The sequence below is a fragment of the Molothrus ater genome, chromosome 14, assembly GCF_012460135.2.
Source record: "Molothrus ater isolate BHLD 08-10-18 breed brown headed cowbird chromosome 14, BPBGC_Mater_1.1, whole genome shotgun sequence".
Classification (NCBI taxonomy): Eukaryota; Metazoa; Chordata; class Aves; order Passeriformes; family Icteridae; genus Molothrus; species Molothrus ater.
In genome coordinates this window covers 2,277,623-2,293,953 of record NC_050491.2, presented here as the reverse complement: position 1 = coordinate 2,293,953, position 16,331 = coordinate 2,277,623, and the positions used below count along the sequence as shown (strand labels likewise).

The 16,331-nt window shown below is 50.2% G+C and overlaps 1 protein-coding gene across 2 annotated transcripts in view; it reads left to right on the top strand.

Annotated features, from left to right (window-relative positions):
- NEXMIF (neurite extension and migration factor) overlaps positions 1-16,331 on the top strand; it is a 176,016-nt gene that overhangs the window by 105,917 nt on the left and 53,768 nt on the right. For both annotated transcript variants that reach the window (XM_036401991.2, XM_054516338.1), the window contains exon 2: positions 13,056-13,190. The gene's annotated coding sequence lies outside the window, so the exon portion shown is untranslated. The remainder of the gene's footprint in view (positions 1-13,055; positions 13,191-16,331) is intronic.

The following is a 16,331-nucleotide window of genomic DNA, read 5'->3' as shown; positions in this document are numbered from 1 at the left end:
GAATTCTCTCCTGGAGGTGCTGGGGATGCCTGGGGATCACAAACAGTGGTGGAAGCAGAGTCAGGAGTTGGGGGACTGCAATGTTAAATTGCATTTCTCATGCGCTGTTGATCACTCATTGCTCCATCTCTGCCAGGATCAGTTGTGAGTGTTGTGAACATGCAGAGCTTCTGTGGCTTTGGGATTTTCCTTTAAAAATCAGCCTGTTGTGGCCATGTGTCCTTGCCCCACCTCTGCCTTTGCCCTGGGCCAAAGCTCCCTGAGCTGAGCTGAGAGCTCGTGCCTGGGTGGTTGGAGATGCTCAGTCAGGCTGCTCCTGTCAGCGTCTGCTGGCTCTGGAGAATCCACAGGGCAATGAATGAGTGTCCTTGTCATCCAATCCTTGTGTGAAGCTGCCTTTTCTTCCCTGGCAGGGTGGGCAGGCCCTGGCACAGGTGCCCAGAGCAGCTGGGGCTGCCCCTGGATCCCTGGCAGTGCCCAAGGCCAGGCTGGACAGGGTTGGAGCAGCCTGGGATGGTGGGAGGTGTCCCTGCCATGGCAGGGGTGGCACTGGGTGGGCTTCAAGGTCCATTCCCACCCCAACCATTCCGTGGTTCTATGAAGAAGGAAAGCTGCTTGGGCCCTCTGTGAGTAGTGGTGTGCTCCCAGCAGTGCTTGTCATGAGCTTTTTACAAAATAAGTTTTTTGTCATGAGTTTTTTACAAAATAAGGGCATTACTTTACATTCTTGGAGAAGTCTGTATAATTTTAGTTACTGTCAGATGTGCTTTCCCCCTTATTTCTATTTTCTGAGGTTGGTGTGGGGTGTGGTGTCTAACCATGGCAGAAGGGAAGCAGCACTTTTGGAGTCAGAGTGGAATCTTAGCATGGCTGCTAATCTGAATAGGAGAAAAAAACCATCTTGATGGGCTTTAAAACTTATTTTAATTAAGGTTTTTCCTTTCATCTCAGCAAATCCCTGAATGAGCTCCTTCATTCTCCCACAAATACACACAGTCCCTGCTGGTACAGGCACTCAAACACATGGAGAGCTTCAGCTGAAGGGTCAGATCCAGACTGGGAAACACCCTGTGCCCAAAATGAACTAAAGCAGGGCTTGGGCAAAGTTAAAAAAGGCCAAACTACCCAAAGTGCCTGCCTGGTCTGGAGGATGCTGGGATCATCCAGTGGAGTCCTGTGCTTCCCAGCTTTATTGAAGAACAGGGAGAGCTGCTGTAACCAGCCTGTGGAGCTGTGGATTTTACAGGCTGCGTTTTTTGCTTTGTAGAGGCTTGTCCACACATGTGTGCCTTTTTGTGGTGCTCCACAACCCTTGGGTGGTTTTTGCTCCACAACCTTGGAAGGTTTTGCTCCACACCCTTGCATGATTTTTGCTCCACAACTTTGCATGGGTTTTTCTCCACAACCTTCCTTGGAAGCTTTTGCTCCACACCCTTGCATGGTTTTTGCTCCACAAACTTGGGTGGTTTTGCTCCACAACCTTGGAAGGTTTTGCTCCAGGGATTTTGCTCCCTAGGTTTTGTCCCTGGAGGTTTGGGATATGATTGGTGGGAAGTGGATGCAGCAGGGTCCTGAACCCAGGTCTCTGCCTGGGAGATGATGCTGTGATCTGCTCTGGATTTTGGGGTTTCTGAGACATTCCTGGTGTGATTTCTGCTAAAACCAGCATATTCTGACACAACATTTTCTCATCGATGAATTGATGGACAAATTCAACAGGGATTTTTCAAATAGCTCAACTCTGCAGCTCTCATGCTTTGCCAGCTTTTGGCTGGGGGGCATCACATTGCTGAGGGGAGAAGCATTTGCCCTGGAGAGGGCAAATTTGGGACCTGGTGTCCCATCCTCCGTGGTGTGTCCCATCCTCCATGGGGTGTGTGTCCCATCCTCCGTGGTGTGTCCCATCCTCCGTGGGGTGTGTGTCCCATCCTCTGTGGGGTGTGTGTCCCATCCTTTGTGGTGTGTCCCATCCTCCATGGGGTGTCCCATCCTCCGTGGGGTGTGTGTCCCATCCTTTGTGGGGTGTCCCATCCTCCGTGGGGTGTGTGTCCCATCCTCCATGGTGTGTGTGTCCCATCCTCTGTGGTGTGTGTCCCATCCTCCATGGTGTGTCCCATCCTCCATGGGGTGTGTGTCCCATCCTCCGTGGTGTGTCCCATCCTCCATGGGGTGTGTGTCCCATCCTCCATGGTGTGTCCCATCCTCCGTGGGGTGTCCCATCCTCTGTGGTGTGTGTCCCATCCTCCATGGGGTGTGTGTCCCATCCTCCATGGGGTGTGTGTCCCATCCTCTGTGGTGTGTGTCCCATCCTCCATGGTGTGTCCCATCCTCCATGGGGTGTGTGTCCCATCCTCTGTGGTGTGTCCCATCCTCCATGGGGTGTGTCCCATCCTCCATGGTGTGTCCCATCCTCTGTGGTGTGTCCCATCCTCCGTGGGGTGTGTGTCCCATCCTCTGTGGTGTGTCCCATCCTCCGTGGGGTGTGTGTCCCATCCTCCGTGGGGTGTGTGTCCCATCCTCCGTGGGGTGTGTGTCCCATCCTCCGTGGGGTGTGTGTCCCATCCTCTGTGGTGTGTGTCCCATCCTCCGTGGTGTGTCCCATCCTCCATGGGGTGTGTGTCCCATCCTCCATGGGGTGTGTGTCCCATCCTCTGTGGGGTGTGTGTCCCATGCTTTGTGGGGTGTCCCATCCTCCATGGGGTGTGTGTCCCATCCTCCATGGTGTGTCCCATCCTCCATGGGGTGTGTGTCCCATCCTCCGTGGTGTGTCCCATCCTCTGTGGTGTGTCCCATCCTCCATGGGGTGTGTGTCCCATCCTCCATGGGGTGTGTGTCCCATCCTCCATGGGGTGTGTGTCCCATCCTCCGTGGGGTGTGTGTCCCATCCTCCATGGGGTGGGTGTCCCATCCTCCATGGGGTGTCCCATCCTCCGTGGGGTGTGTGTCCCATCCTCCATGGGGTGTGTGTCCCATCCTTTGTGGTGTGTCCCATCCTTTGTGGTGTGTCCCATCCTCCATGGTGTGTCCCATCCTTTGTGGTGTGTCCCATCCTTTGTGGTGTGTCCCATCCTCCATGGTGTGTCCCATCCTCCATGGGGTGTGTGTCCCATCCTCCGTGGTGTGTCCCATCCTCCATGGGGTGTGTGTCCCATCCTCTGTGGTGTGTGTCCCATCCTCCATGGGGTGTGTGTCCCATCCTCCGTGGGGTGTGTGTCCCATCCTCTGTGGTGTGTGTCCCATCCTCCATGGTGTGTCCCATCCTCCATGGGGTGTGTGTCCCATCCTCCGTGGGGTGAGCCGGGATGCAGCCCAGCCCGGGAGCATCCCTGGAGCGGCTGTTCCGTGGGGTGACCCGCTCGCTGCAGAGTTTGACCCAGGCACGGTGCCAGCCGAAGGAAGGCTGAGGAGTAATCAGGAATGAAAGGAGCCACCTGCACGCCACGGGGAGCCGCTCGCGGGGGTGGGCGAGCGGTGCCAGCGCTCAGCGCTCATCCCGAGCCTTGTTCTGCAGCCCCGCTCCCCGGGGAGGCGGTGCGGGAGGGGGCTGCTCCCTGCCCGGCTTCCCCGGGGCTGTTGGGAGGGATGTGAGCTGGGATCGGGGCTGTGGGGATGTGCCAGGACACTGCTTCGTCAGGGGGAGAAGCGAGGAGGGTGTGGAGAGCGAGGGGTTGGGCTGGAGCATCTTTGGGGGTGGTGATGCTGTGGTACAGGAGGGGGGACAGCTGAGCTGAGCCGGTCAGAATGTGAAATTCCCACTGCTTTGGCTGTGTGAACCACAGGCTGCACCGCCAGCAAATAGCCTGGGAGGCAAATAAGGCCTTTTAAAGAGCATTTGTATCCTCTGCTGGTTGTTGAGAATGGGCCAGGCAGAGGGGTGGCCTGATGTGCAGATGCCCCTGTCACCGCACTGCTCCCACAGCCTGGAGCTGGCAGTGCCCCATTCCCACTTTGACAGGGAGGATTTGTTTTGGAGAGGGAGAGCTTGAGATGTGTGTGTGGCCATGGAATCACTTGGGTTTTATGTCGAAGGAAGGCACATGAAAATCACTCCCCCCTCCAACTCCACACTGCCCCATGCCTGTCACCTGCAGGAGGATCTAGCCCAATATATCCAATTTTTGGTCTCCTATTAGGATAGGCCTTGATAGGGTCTCTTTCAAACAGCAAGGAAATTCACTCCCACCATTTTTCAAGGGCTGCAGTAGTGGATTCAGAGCAGTCCCTGCCCTCTCCCCACTGTGCTGCCTGCAAGGCGAGGGGAAGCCGGTCTCCAAAGTGCTGCGAGAGGAAACTCACTCTTGCGAAGCTGGGCCAAAAATGAAGGGTTTTTATAGCATACAAATGTTACCTACAGCTATTTATACACCCTCCTCAAAGGCTATTTATACCCTTCCCTGCTTTTGTGCTGCTGGCTGGAGAATATCCTTACATTCGGTGTTTTCGGCAGCGTGGGATGTTCTTCAGCCGTCGCCCGACTGCAAGGACCGTCTGTTTCCAACATCATTCCTGGAAGAAGAGGGCAATCCATGGGCTGCAGCCACTGCCACGGCTCTGAAAGCAGGGGTGGCATCCTGGCTGCCAGTCTGACCAAGGCGAGAAGGGGATGAAATGATCATAGCAGTGCTAATGAAAGCCACCGGTTCATTCAGAAGAGGGTGGCTCCTTGCCTCGAGGGTCAGGAGTAAGTTTCCCCCCCTTTCCCACACTGAGGGTCAGGAGTAAGTTTTCCCCCCCTTCCCCACATCATGCAGTCGATCAGGAGCAGTGTAAGGTTATTTTATTGTTTCCAGGAGCGCCGGACCCAGGCTCCCTGCGGGAGGTCGCATGCTTGGCTTGCTGCATCATTGATCCAGCCTGCCAGAGAAATTCTTTATTCCTCTTAAATGTGGACTTGCACTTAGAAAGCAAACAATCCTTTAACGTTTCTAAGGCTGAAAGCAGAAAAACGAGTGGCTTTTGTCATCAGGGATGCTGTCTTTTTTGATCGCTCTGGGAATCCAAGGGAATGTGCTACCCAACAAAGCAATTTTGTTTAAAAAAAAGGGGGAAAAGGGAAGGGATTGCAGCTTCCTGTGCTCTGGATAATTGGGGCTGTCTCCTCTGCATCTACACGGCACTCTGGTGACTGGGTTTGGAAGCTGAATGGTTTTCAGGTTTCCCTGACTCACACCATGAAGTTTCCAGTTCAGTCAGTACCAGCCAGCCCTGGTGTGCTGAGTTTGGCAGCCACCCCTTCTTTCAGTTGTGGATATTTGCTTTTGACAGATAAACAAAAATATCTTCATTATCTTTGGAAAAATGCTGTGTCCTGTTGAAACATCTTCGCTGTGTCCGAGATTGGTTTTGTTTTTAGAAATGCTGATGGAATGGCTTTTTGTGGGAGGCTTTTCCCAGAGGAGCCTCCAGGAGCAGAACCTGCTTTGCCTTGGTCTGCTGCATTTGAATTTTGCCTTCCTGCAGCTGAGGTTGCCTCTGTCACTGCCACTTACTCATGAGATGTTCTGGTGGTGCTGTGTGGATTAGCACCGTGCCTTGTGCCACAGGGCGTTGGTGCAGAGGGAGAGGTGCTCCTGAGCTTTTCCAGCACTGGTGGGGCCAGGACAGCAGTGATGCCACTTTTCAAAGAGCAGGAAATTGGTCAGCAATGCTTCCTTTCAGTTGGTGCTTGGTTTTTCTTATCCCAAGCCAAACTTTTCCAAGGTTGCCTGCAAGTTTTCTGTGCCTCTGGGTGCTGCTGATGGGGAGCTGCTTGTGCAGTGTTTGTAAATTCTCCTCCTCTCCATTCCCCTCACTACTTCTGTTGTCCCTTTCTCCACAATGATGACAAAGAGGCGACTTCCTGTCATTATTTTGTGCAGAAAGAACCTTCCAGCTCCTCCTGAACCTGCGAATGGATTTCTCAACCTCCAGCTATCCGAGGTGTAAATGAGATGGGAGCGGGGGCTTTGCACAAATCCCACCTTCTCGCCAGCAACCTGCTCCCTGCCTGCTTCATTTGACATTTTTCTCCCCTAATAGGGATTGTTTTTTCCAGAAATCCCCCCCAAATTTGTTAATTGCCAGCACTGCCAGGCTGGTGTTGGGAGGTGCTGGTGCTGTGCAGCCCCAGGGGCAGGGACCCCCAAATCCTGAACAATTGTGATGTACTGTGCAGCTTGGGCAAAGTGCATTTGTTGCCTTGGAAACAAATAGCAGCAGTGAACAACTCAATGAAATTTATGGAATCAACTTCAATAAATCTTGATGATAAACGTGCAGAAACATACCCAGTTTGATGAAGACCTCCAGTATGCAGATGTGAAGGGTGGCAGTAAGTTACAGAAGTGCTTTGGCGCTGGTTTTGGGGCTGCCACAGTCGTTTCCTATAAAATGAGCTTTTTTTGTTGTTTCTGAGGAAGCTGTCTGCTGCTTTTCATAGATATGGCATTTAATTTTAATTTCCAGGGTATCTTTTAGTTTAATTGGCATGCTGGATGATTACAGTGGGTTGTTTTGTCTTTTGCAAAGCCTGATTCATATCGAACCCGGGATAAAAATAAAATTGAGAGCGGTGGCAATCCAAGGGAGCACAGAGGGCCGCGTCGCCCGCCTCCAGGAAGGGTGCAAAATTTCACAAATTAATTAAAGCAGTTATGTAGGACATCTCCCTAATTCCTTGTATCAGCCTGTGAGTGTTACAGCTGGGGACAGGTCAGGGATTTTGTAGTTACAGCCAAGCTCTCTGGCAGGTTTCTCTCTCACGTGGAAAGGTCTCTCTATTTACCTGTGCATAGGGACAGGGTAGGTTTATTGTATCTCAGCCAGTGATATTTTCTGAAATTGATATTTTTCGTTCCTGGTTTGACCTGTGGATCGATGAGGGCTCAGGAATATCAGTGGACTTGTCTGGAGATGATGCTGTAAACCTTTAACACAGCCCTTAATGCAACAAGATGTTTTCCCATTAGTTCCCTCGCCTCCTCTCCTTACAGGGCCTTATTTTCACGATTTTCTGCCGGGTCAGGAAGCACTGGGAATATTTATTTCTTCCTTTTGTGGTGTGCTGGACCCCAGTTTTGCCCTTCAGCAGCTGAAGGGGCTGCATGGGGCCACAGCCTCCCTCTGTCCCCTCTGCTGCAGCCACCTCGTCCTGCTGGGCTGGCACCCAAACCCAAACCTGCCCCCAGGGACAGGCACAGGGGTGTCAGGGAATGCCAGAATGGCTTGGTTGAAAGGGACCTTGAAGATCACTCAGTGCCACCCCTGCCATGGCAGGGACACCTCCCACTGTCCCAGGCTGCTCCCAGCCCCATTGTCCAGCCTGGCCTTGGGCACTGCCAGGGATGCAGGGGCAGCCCCAGCTGCTCTGGGCACCTGTGCCAGGGCCTGCCCACCCTCACAGCCAGGAATTCCTTCCCAATATCCCATCCATCCCTGCCCTCTGGCAGTGGGAGCCATTCCCTGTGTCCTGTCCCTCCATTCCCATGTCCCAAGTCCCCCTGCAGCTCTTCTGGAGCCCCTTTAGACACTGGAAGATGTTGTAGGGACATTTGCACCTTTAAGAAGTTGCCTCCCTGTATCTTAAGCCAATTTCTCTGCTGAGGCCTCTTTTTCCCACCCTGCCCAGTGGGTGCTTTGGTTTTGATGGATTTTGGAGCTCTGTTGGGTGGACTGGTCATCTCTTAACCTTGGCCCTCCCTTTTTCTTCTCCTACACCATCTTTCCTTACTCTTGGAATGAGATTGTTCCAGAATGTAAAGATTTCATGTTAGTGCTGTCCTTGGACTATCAGTGAGTGAAAAAAGCCCAGCCAGGATCCTGCTCCTACCCTGGCACCTGGATTGCTGCTGTTGTTTCAGAGGCACCACGTTAATTTGTTACTCGGATCTGCCCAGATACCCAGGCAAGCCCTCGTGTTGCTCAGTATCTTCCAGCCCACAAAGTCAGTGCTTCCCCATGTCAGCCCTAATATGCTGGATGGATTAGGAAAATCCCTATGGATGTTGAGGATCACACCTGCAGATCACCCCAGGTCTTGTACCGGAGCTTGGGATGTGGCTCTGCAGAGCCTGGAGCTGCCCAGAGCTCATAGCAGTGGATTTTAACTTATTTAATGCTGGCTGTATTTCTCACCTTGGCTGGGATCAAAACCTGAGTTTCCCTTAGATTTCCTCAGGTGTGGAGGGCTGGAAACCCAAAGGGCTTCTCCAGAAACCCCGGGCACATGGGATGGTTGCTGAGCTCTGCTCTGATATTTACAGACCACCAGAGCTCTTCCCATTAACATACAACTGTATAAGACAGCTTGAACTCCATTAGGAGGTAAATTTAGTGACTCACTAACTCCTTTTTGATATGTTTTTATAATTTCATTGTATTATGACACTTGGTTTTAAATTTGCATGAGTAAATGAGCCTCTTACTAAGTCAGGTAAAAAGATTTTTCACTTATCTACCATGAAATAAGACATTAAAAAAACAGTGAGTGGAGAAAGCAACGTATCCTTGACATATTTAGTTTACATTTTTTCCAACTGTGCTGACTGAACATTTCTAACCATTAATGATCCAATAAAGCTGTTTGTACCGCTTTAACAGGCTAAATAATTTCACATTAGGAATACATTTTGTAATTAATTTAGTATTTTGTGGGGGAACCCTATTTTTGGAAAATACAAATTTACATTTAATTGCACTCACAATCTGACTTGGAAGATGCAGCGAGTGAAAACTGGCCTTTTATGGTTCACCTCCAAACAGGAAAGTCCATGGAAGCAGTTAACAGTAGTGAACAACTTAATTGGGATTTCCATGACTTGTTCAATTAATTCCTGCAGGGTTCCTTAAAAATACCCCCTGGGCAGGGAAGCTCCTGCAGCTGGTGAAAGATGGGACCACACACTTCACCCCTGGGGTTCCACCAGCTTCTGGTTCACTAGCATGGATTTATGGGTTGGTTTTTTTCAAGTATTTCTGAGCTTTCATTCAGGATAACCTTGGCAAGACCTGAACAACTCTGGGATTTGCCCTTCAAAAGTATTTTCCCCCTCATTTCCTATTGGAGAAGAGCCCACCCAAGGCCCTGCTGCCAGTGGGATCTGGGGGATGTGTGTGGGGAGCATCCCTTTGTTTTGTTCAGGTGATGAGCAGCAAGGAGATGGCACTGGTGATCCTTTGGTCCTGACCTGGGCTCTGGTGAAGATCTCATGGGGAGGTGAGAGTTCCTCTGTTAATTATCCAGCTTTTTGACTCTCTCCATCTCTCTGGACATCACCAGCTTTAAGTTTTTTTTTTTGGGGGATTTGATTAACAGGGACAGATGATTTTAATTAAAAAGAAACGACAAAACAAAATCCCGAGTAAAACAAAAAGAGAATATTCTAATTTGGCGTGACATTATGAGGCAGGATGGCTCCTGGCATCCAAGGTATGGAAAAGGTCATCTTCCACAGCTCCAGCCTTTTGCAACAGTGGAATTAAGTTCAAACTCAGGCTGGTTTTGAAGTCTTAAGTCTCTCCAGGGATTCCTTTCATAACATCTTCGAACTGGATAACACTACAGTAAATGAAATACACTGCACTGGATTAAAGGGTTATTTCCCCTGTGTATCGAGCTGACACAGAATCCCAACCCTCAGGTTGCCTCCAAGTTGTCTCTATCTGCTGATCCCCTCCCTGCTTTACATAACAGCTCTCAGAGTTTTTGCAGGGAAAGTTTTGCCATTATTTATTCGGCAACGGCGCTCGCGGAGCTATTTTATGCAGCCAGGAGCTGAAATAAAGCAACTAAATGGGAAGGAATTTAATGGGCATCAAAACGTGAGGGAAGCAATGCAGGGAAGAGCAGAGCTGCCTCTCCAGCTCTGTAATTTGTACTGAAACACAAACTGTGGCTGTGCCTGCGCTGCCACTCGCACATTCGGCGCAGCGCCCGCAGTAACAACGGGGCTGGGAAATGCTGCTGTGCTCTGAGCTGGCTGCTCCAGCAGCTACAATTTGTTAGGGGTCGTTTGCAATGTGTTTTCTTGTAGAACAAATGTTCCTTTTGACTTTGATCTCGGTGCCTGGTGCAGATTTTGTTGAGGGACGGGCACCTAAACTGCTGCAATCTGCTGAGCTCCAGAGCTCAGGGGAGAACCAGCGCCTGGAAACCTGGGAGCACCGGCTGCTCCAGCTCTGTTGTGCCATCCCATGGCCAGTGCCCTGGGCCAGGCTGGTCCTCTTGATGCTGGGGAAGGTGTCTCCAAGCTTGGCATGGCAAAGCACAGTGGACATCTATTGAACCTGCTCTGGAACTGCACAAATGGTCATGGTCCTTTGTTTCCCCCACCAGAACACTGATTAAAGACCGTCCAAGTTCATGAAACATGAAATCTCCAACAACATTTTGATAAGGAAAAGAGAGAGAACTGTGACGGTGTTCAAAGGGGTCTCAGGTTGAGGGAAGAGATGAGGATCTGATTCCATGTTTCAGAAGGCTTGATTTATTATTTTATGATATATATTACATTAAAACTATGCTAAAAGAATAGAAGAAAGGATTTCATCAGAAGGCTGGCTAAGAATAGAAAAGGAATGAAATGATAACAAAGGTTTGGACAGAGAGTCTGAGCCAGCTGACTGTGATTGGCCATTAATTAAAAACAACCACACGAGCCCAATCCCAGATGCACCTGTTGCATCCCACAGCAGCAGATAACCATTGGTTACATTTTGTTCCTGAGGCCTCTCATCTTCTCAGGAGGAAAAATCTTAAAGAAAAGATTTTTCATTAAAGATGTCTGCGACAGAGAACTGTTTCTTCTCTGTCCCTGGCTCCTCCCATTTTATTTTATCCAGGGCTGGCTGGGTCAGATGGAAAGCAGGAGCTGTGTTATGGAGTGTTTATTTAAGATGAACTGGATTCTCCATATGCTTGATCCATTTGGGCGTGGCAGGAACAGGGCCCTGTGCTCTGTGTGCCCCTGTGTACCTCTGGATCCTGTTCCCTGTTGAATCTCTTCTCCCACACCATGGTTTTCTCTGGATGTGCTTATGGGTGCCTCTGGAATAACCACACCTCCTCTCCACCAGCCCAAACCCCTCTCCTAAGAGCTGGAGGATCAATGGGGCTGCTGCTCTTCACAAGGATGGGGAGATGCTCCTGATAATTCTGACATCCTTTGTCTCCATGAACTTTCAGGATGAGGGACCTGGGGCCCTGTGGAAGGTGCTCAGCAGGATTTGTCCTGCTGAAGGGTTTCTGCTGGTGAGAAGGTGACCCCACAGGCATCAGGTTCCCCTGTTTCCAAATGTTATCCCCATATAAACACCCACACGCATTAAAAGCCTGTGGGAAACGATCCTTTGGGGATTCTGCTGTCCACAAGTAATTAAAATCAATGACATTTTTAGACTTCCCTCTCACTGAACAATCTGGGAGCAGAATCAAGGGCAGGGAATTGCATCTGCTGGGTGGCTGGAGGTGCCCTCATGCTCCCACAGCCTCTGAGATGGTCGCTGTCTTTCCAGGAGGTCTCAAATCTCCCTGGAAAAGCTGGGACATATTGAAAATATGCTCCTAGCTTTTAGCACTTCCTCCAGATTATTGCTTCAAGTATTTAAAAATATATTTTATAGCACTAAAATAAATGTTAATGAGTCTGCATGGCTTGGGGCTAACAATAGTATTTCTATTTCCATCCAGCAGCCTGGCAGGGCATTTGGCTATGGAAGAGCTGGATGTGGAGACCTGGCTGTTTCTTTCTGACTTGGTCCTTGATGTCTTGAACAGTTTTATTCTCTTGTGCTTTACTTTCCCTGTTTTGCTAAATAGCAATGAAAAAGCTTCCTTGCTTTGTTCAGGCACCTGGGATTTATCAAAGGCCTCTGGGCAAGTGTTAAATGCTGAGCTGGGTATAAAAAGCGTTATTTAGTGTTATGTTTATACCTCTTCAATGTTAGCATGTATTTTTATATACTTCTTGCGGTGACCTTTGTGTTTTTCCAACCAAGCAGACAATCTCCTTGACTCGGGGGGTTGGTTTTTTCCACTGCCTGCCGTGGCATCTTCCAGGTGATTTTGTAAATATGCTTTTTTTTGAGGTGTTTTCAGTGTTTGGGCTGGGACTCGTGGTGCTGGAGGTGCCAGTTGCATACAGAGGATGGGAGAGATGCCACGAGGAAAATAATAGCATGGAAGTCCATTCCTCTGATTCCTCACCTCCCTTGTTCTCCTCAGCTACAATCAAAGGACATTTTAGGGATCCCAGCTGCCTGTTCAATGGGCAGTGATCTGGGGGTACCCCAAGCCTTAGGGAGGCTGCAGAGGAGCAGGGTGTGGGCAGAGGTGTGGGAGTAGATGGGATGGCAGGAATTCAGCCCTGGCACCGTCTCAAAGGCAGCGAGCCCTGCTCGGAGCAGCTGCGTTCCCCGGGACTGCAGGAAGCCAAATGGTTTGTTTGTCTGTTTACATGGATATGTGGGGCTGTGTAGGGGAAAACCACTTAGCAGAAATTCTGCTATTAAAGCAGATGGTGGGAGATTAATCTGGTTTTTAGGGGGGTGCTTGCTGCTACGATGACCACGTTATTAATTCCTTCCCGTGCTAGGAGTCCTTCCATGGTTGCAGGGGATGGGGGAATTGTGTTTCCTGAAGCTCTCTCTCGGCTCCTTCCTCCCTTCCTCACAAGCTGATGTGGTATTTTGGGAAGCAGAGGAGCATTTTGTCAGGGTTGTTGTTGCAGTTTCTCTACCCGTGCTCCTTCCATGCTGTCCTCTGCTCCAGCCCTTTCCAGTGCTCCCGTGGCAGTTCCAGCTGCCTCCTGGCCCTCCTGCAGACCCCTTTGCTGCTGCTCAAATGCTGGTTGTTAGCCTAGATTTCCTTTTTTCCCCTTCCATTTTAGAAATTGCTCTTTTTTCCCCCCTGCTGTATCACTGACAGCCGCATTCTCCTTGACAGTTGTGATATTTGTATGTGTGCATAAAAACAGTAGGAAGCATTTATGTAGGTGTCACTAATTTAATTTAATATAATCTGATCTGTATGTATAGGGGAGGACTGCTCTGTGCTGAAAATGCTTCTCTTTATTTTACAGTCTCCATCGTCATCAAATACAACTCCTGTCATTCTCCTCTTCCATTCACCTACCCAAAGACCAAATCTGGAAATAGTAACCAAAAGAGAAGCCCACGTCACGCACAGAGCAGGGAAAGGTTGAAATAATTGAAGGGTAAGTGATTTTTTTTTCACTCTTATTCTGTGTGTAAAGCTACAATAGGAAGTGCAAGACTGTGTAAAGAAGCTGTTAAGCACACACACAGCTGCTCTGTGTGCAAAGTGGAAAAAAATGACTGAAATGCTGCTTTGCTGATCAAAGCAAGGTGAGGAAGTGCCCAGGAGGGGCAGTTTGGGGTGCTGGTGCTGGTTCTGCTCCTGCCCGGGGGGAAGCAGAGGCTCTGCTCAGGCTGGCATGGCTGTGGCTGGTCTGAAGGAGCTCCCCAGCCGGGAGGGAGCCGGGATATCGGAGTCTCCCGCTGTTGAAGAGCTCTTGTGTCATTTCCTTCTCTCTTCCCCACTTCAAACCCCTCTCAGCTGGGGTGGTGAGCTGTGTGCTCCTGTGGGGCAGGATGTTTTGCCTTGCTGCTGCTCTCTGCAGCCCCTGAGCTCCGGGAGCTTTTCCTGGAGAGCGAGCTGGCCGTGCCTGCGCTGGGATTTTCCGAAGGGAAGCGTTGATGGGGGCTGGAGGAGGCACAGACTGACTGGCAGAGCCAGGAGGCCTCTCCTGGAAATGTTTGCCTCCAGGCTTTCCTTTTGCTGCGAGGGTGGGGATGAGATAGGAGGAGATAGAAAATCAGCTTTGGTGCAATCCAGAACCCTGGCTGAAGCATTAGTGAGCTCCAAATGGTGGGGAGCTCGTTTCCCCACCCCATTCCCAGCTCTGTGCTTGCATATATTGTATTTCCACACATGTTCTTGTGTAGATGGACAGGATGTGCCTTCACTTACATTGGAGAACTTTTCTTTAAACATCTGGGTTTTCTGGTTTATTGCTGTTGTGGGTTTGTAGGTTTTGTTGGTTTTTTTTTTTTACCCCTGCAATGTTTGTTCATGCAAAATTCATATCTGGGAAGGGCATCTTAAATCCCTGCTTCTGAGTCAAAAAGGGAAAGTATGGAAGTGAAAAGAGAGATTGTATCGTTTAAGAAATATGATTCATGAATTAATCCTCGTCTGCTCCACCATCTGTGGCGTGTGTTTCAACACAGAAATCCTGGGTTATATCTCTTTATAAAGCTTTCTTCTTGCTGATTGCCTGAGTTTGCTGCAGTTCTAACAGGGAATTTGCTTCTTTTTGGGGAGAGAGTGGTGGGATTTACTCAGAGCCTGGGTGGGTGCTCCCAGCTGTGGGTCAGCTGGACCAACCAGCTGAGGAGGCTGGAAGGTTGGGAGAAAACAAAAACCTCTGTTTTGGGAGGTGCCAGCTCTCTGTGGAATCAATGCCATGAGCCTGGTGGGCAGGCAAAGCTCGTGCATGGCGATTTTTGCTCTGGAATTGTGGCTGGATCTCTGGAGCAAGAGATGGGCAGTGATGGCAGGAGGTGCAGGAACCTGTTAAAATCCTTCTGAAAAAGAAGTGACTCTTTCTGAAATGGACTGGAGCTCCAGAAGATAAAGCACTGAGGTGGTTCCCATCCTCTGTTTCCTGGTGATCTTTTTGTGATTTCTTTGTAGATAAAGAGAGAGGAGAGGTTTCCCATCTTGGTCCCAAAAAGAAGCTGCCCTACTTTGTGCTTCCATGAGAAATGGGGGATGAGGGACACTGGGAGTTTTGAGGGTGACCTTTTTCTGATTTGACTCTTTGAATTGTTTCCCAGATTTTTGCAGGGAACAACTTTCCTTTTTAAACATATTCCTCAGGTTCCTCTTCCTGAAGCAGGTCAGACCCAGAGCCCCTTTCATCCTTCCTGGACAGAGTCCCTGTTTCAATCCTGCATCCACCAGCAGGGCCTTTCCTGGATTGCTCCTTTCCCTGGGTGTGGGATTTGCCCCATCCCTTTTCTCTCATGTACAGATAAAAGCTGGAGTGTTTTCCCTGTTGTTCTGGAGGGGGATCTGAGCTGCTGGAGGGGGTGGATGTTGGGTGGCCTCAGCCCTTGGCTTGGTGATGCTCCCACGTGGCCACAGCCCCTCCTGTGCCAGTGCCACTGGTGTGAGCAGAGCCCTGGCTGGCCCTGCTGGTGCTGATGGATGGAGGTGATGCAGGAGCTGAGTCCCTCAGTGAAATACTGTGGGTTTATTGCCTTCCCATCCATCCTGTTTTCACGCCTCTCTGCCTCCCTGACTCACTGCCATCCAGCCTTGCCTTGCAGTTCCTGTTTGCTCTGGGAACTCCCACTGGACAAGGCTGGAGCAAAGCCCTGATGCTTCCCATTGCCTTGGGAGCTTCTTTTCTATCTGAACATCTAAAGCCAGGAGAGGAAAGGAAAATCCCATTTTTCAGGAGCAGCAATAAAGTGTTAAAAGGAAGGAGGATGGGGGGGATGCTCTGTCCTGTGTCCATGTGCTGAGCCCATTGAGGCTCTTCCATGGTCCCTAAGAAATGTTTTCCCATTCCCTCCATTATCACAAATCCCTTCCTGCTCTCTCAATCCAAGGGAACCCTTGGATGTGCAGGTGCTTTGTGTCACAAAAAGTCAACTCCACAAGCACCCAGAATCCCAACACTACCATAAATAGCTGTGTCTGGGGAAAAGGGTGTCAGCAGTGCTTCAGCAAATGTTCAACCCAGATTGGAATTAGGCTGAAATACATGCCTGGCCCAGGGACAGGGCCCAGGGAGGGGCTGGAGCTGGGCCAGGGCAGGGTTAGGTTGGATTTTAGGGAAAGGTTCTGCCCCCAGAGGGTGCTGGCAGTGCCCAGGCTCCCCAGGGAATGGTGCCAAGGCTGCCAGAGCTGCGGGAGGGTTGGGATGCCACTCCAAGGGACAGGATGGGATTGTGTCCTGTGCAGGACTTGGATTCAATGATCCTGTTAGTCCCTTCAAGCCCAGGATCTCCCATGTTTCTATGGCACACCCCTGCATGGAGAATGCTGCTGTGAATACAGAGGGGTCCCTGGCCCTGTCCATCTCACCCACACAGACACACCTGGGCATTCACAGATTTTGCAGGTAACTTGCTCATTCCTTGTGTGCCTTTACAGTATTTCACCATTTTATATATTTCTTAATTGCCTCAATCATCATTACTTGGTGAGAGTTTCTAAGCTTGTTTGCCATCCTTTACCTGCCCCAGGCTAGTCTGGAAGCAGAGATGGTTTCCTGGGGGCTCTCCTGCAAACCTCCACCCCTGTCAGGTGTGTGCTGGTCCCT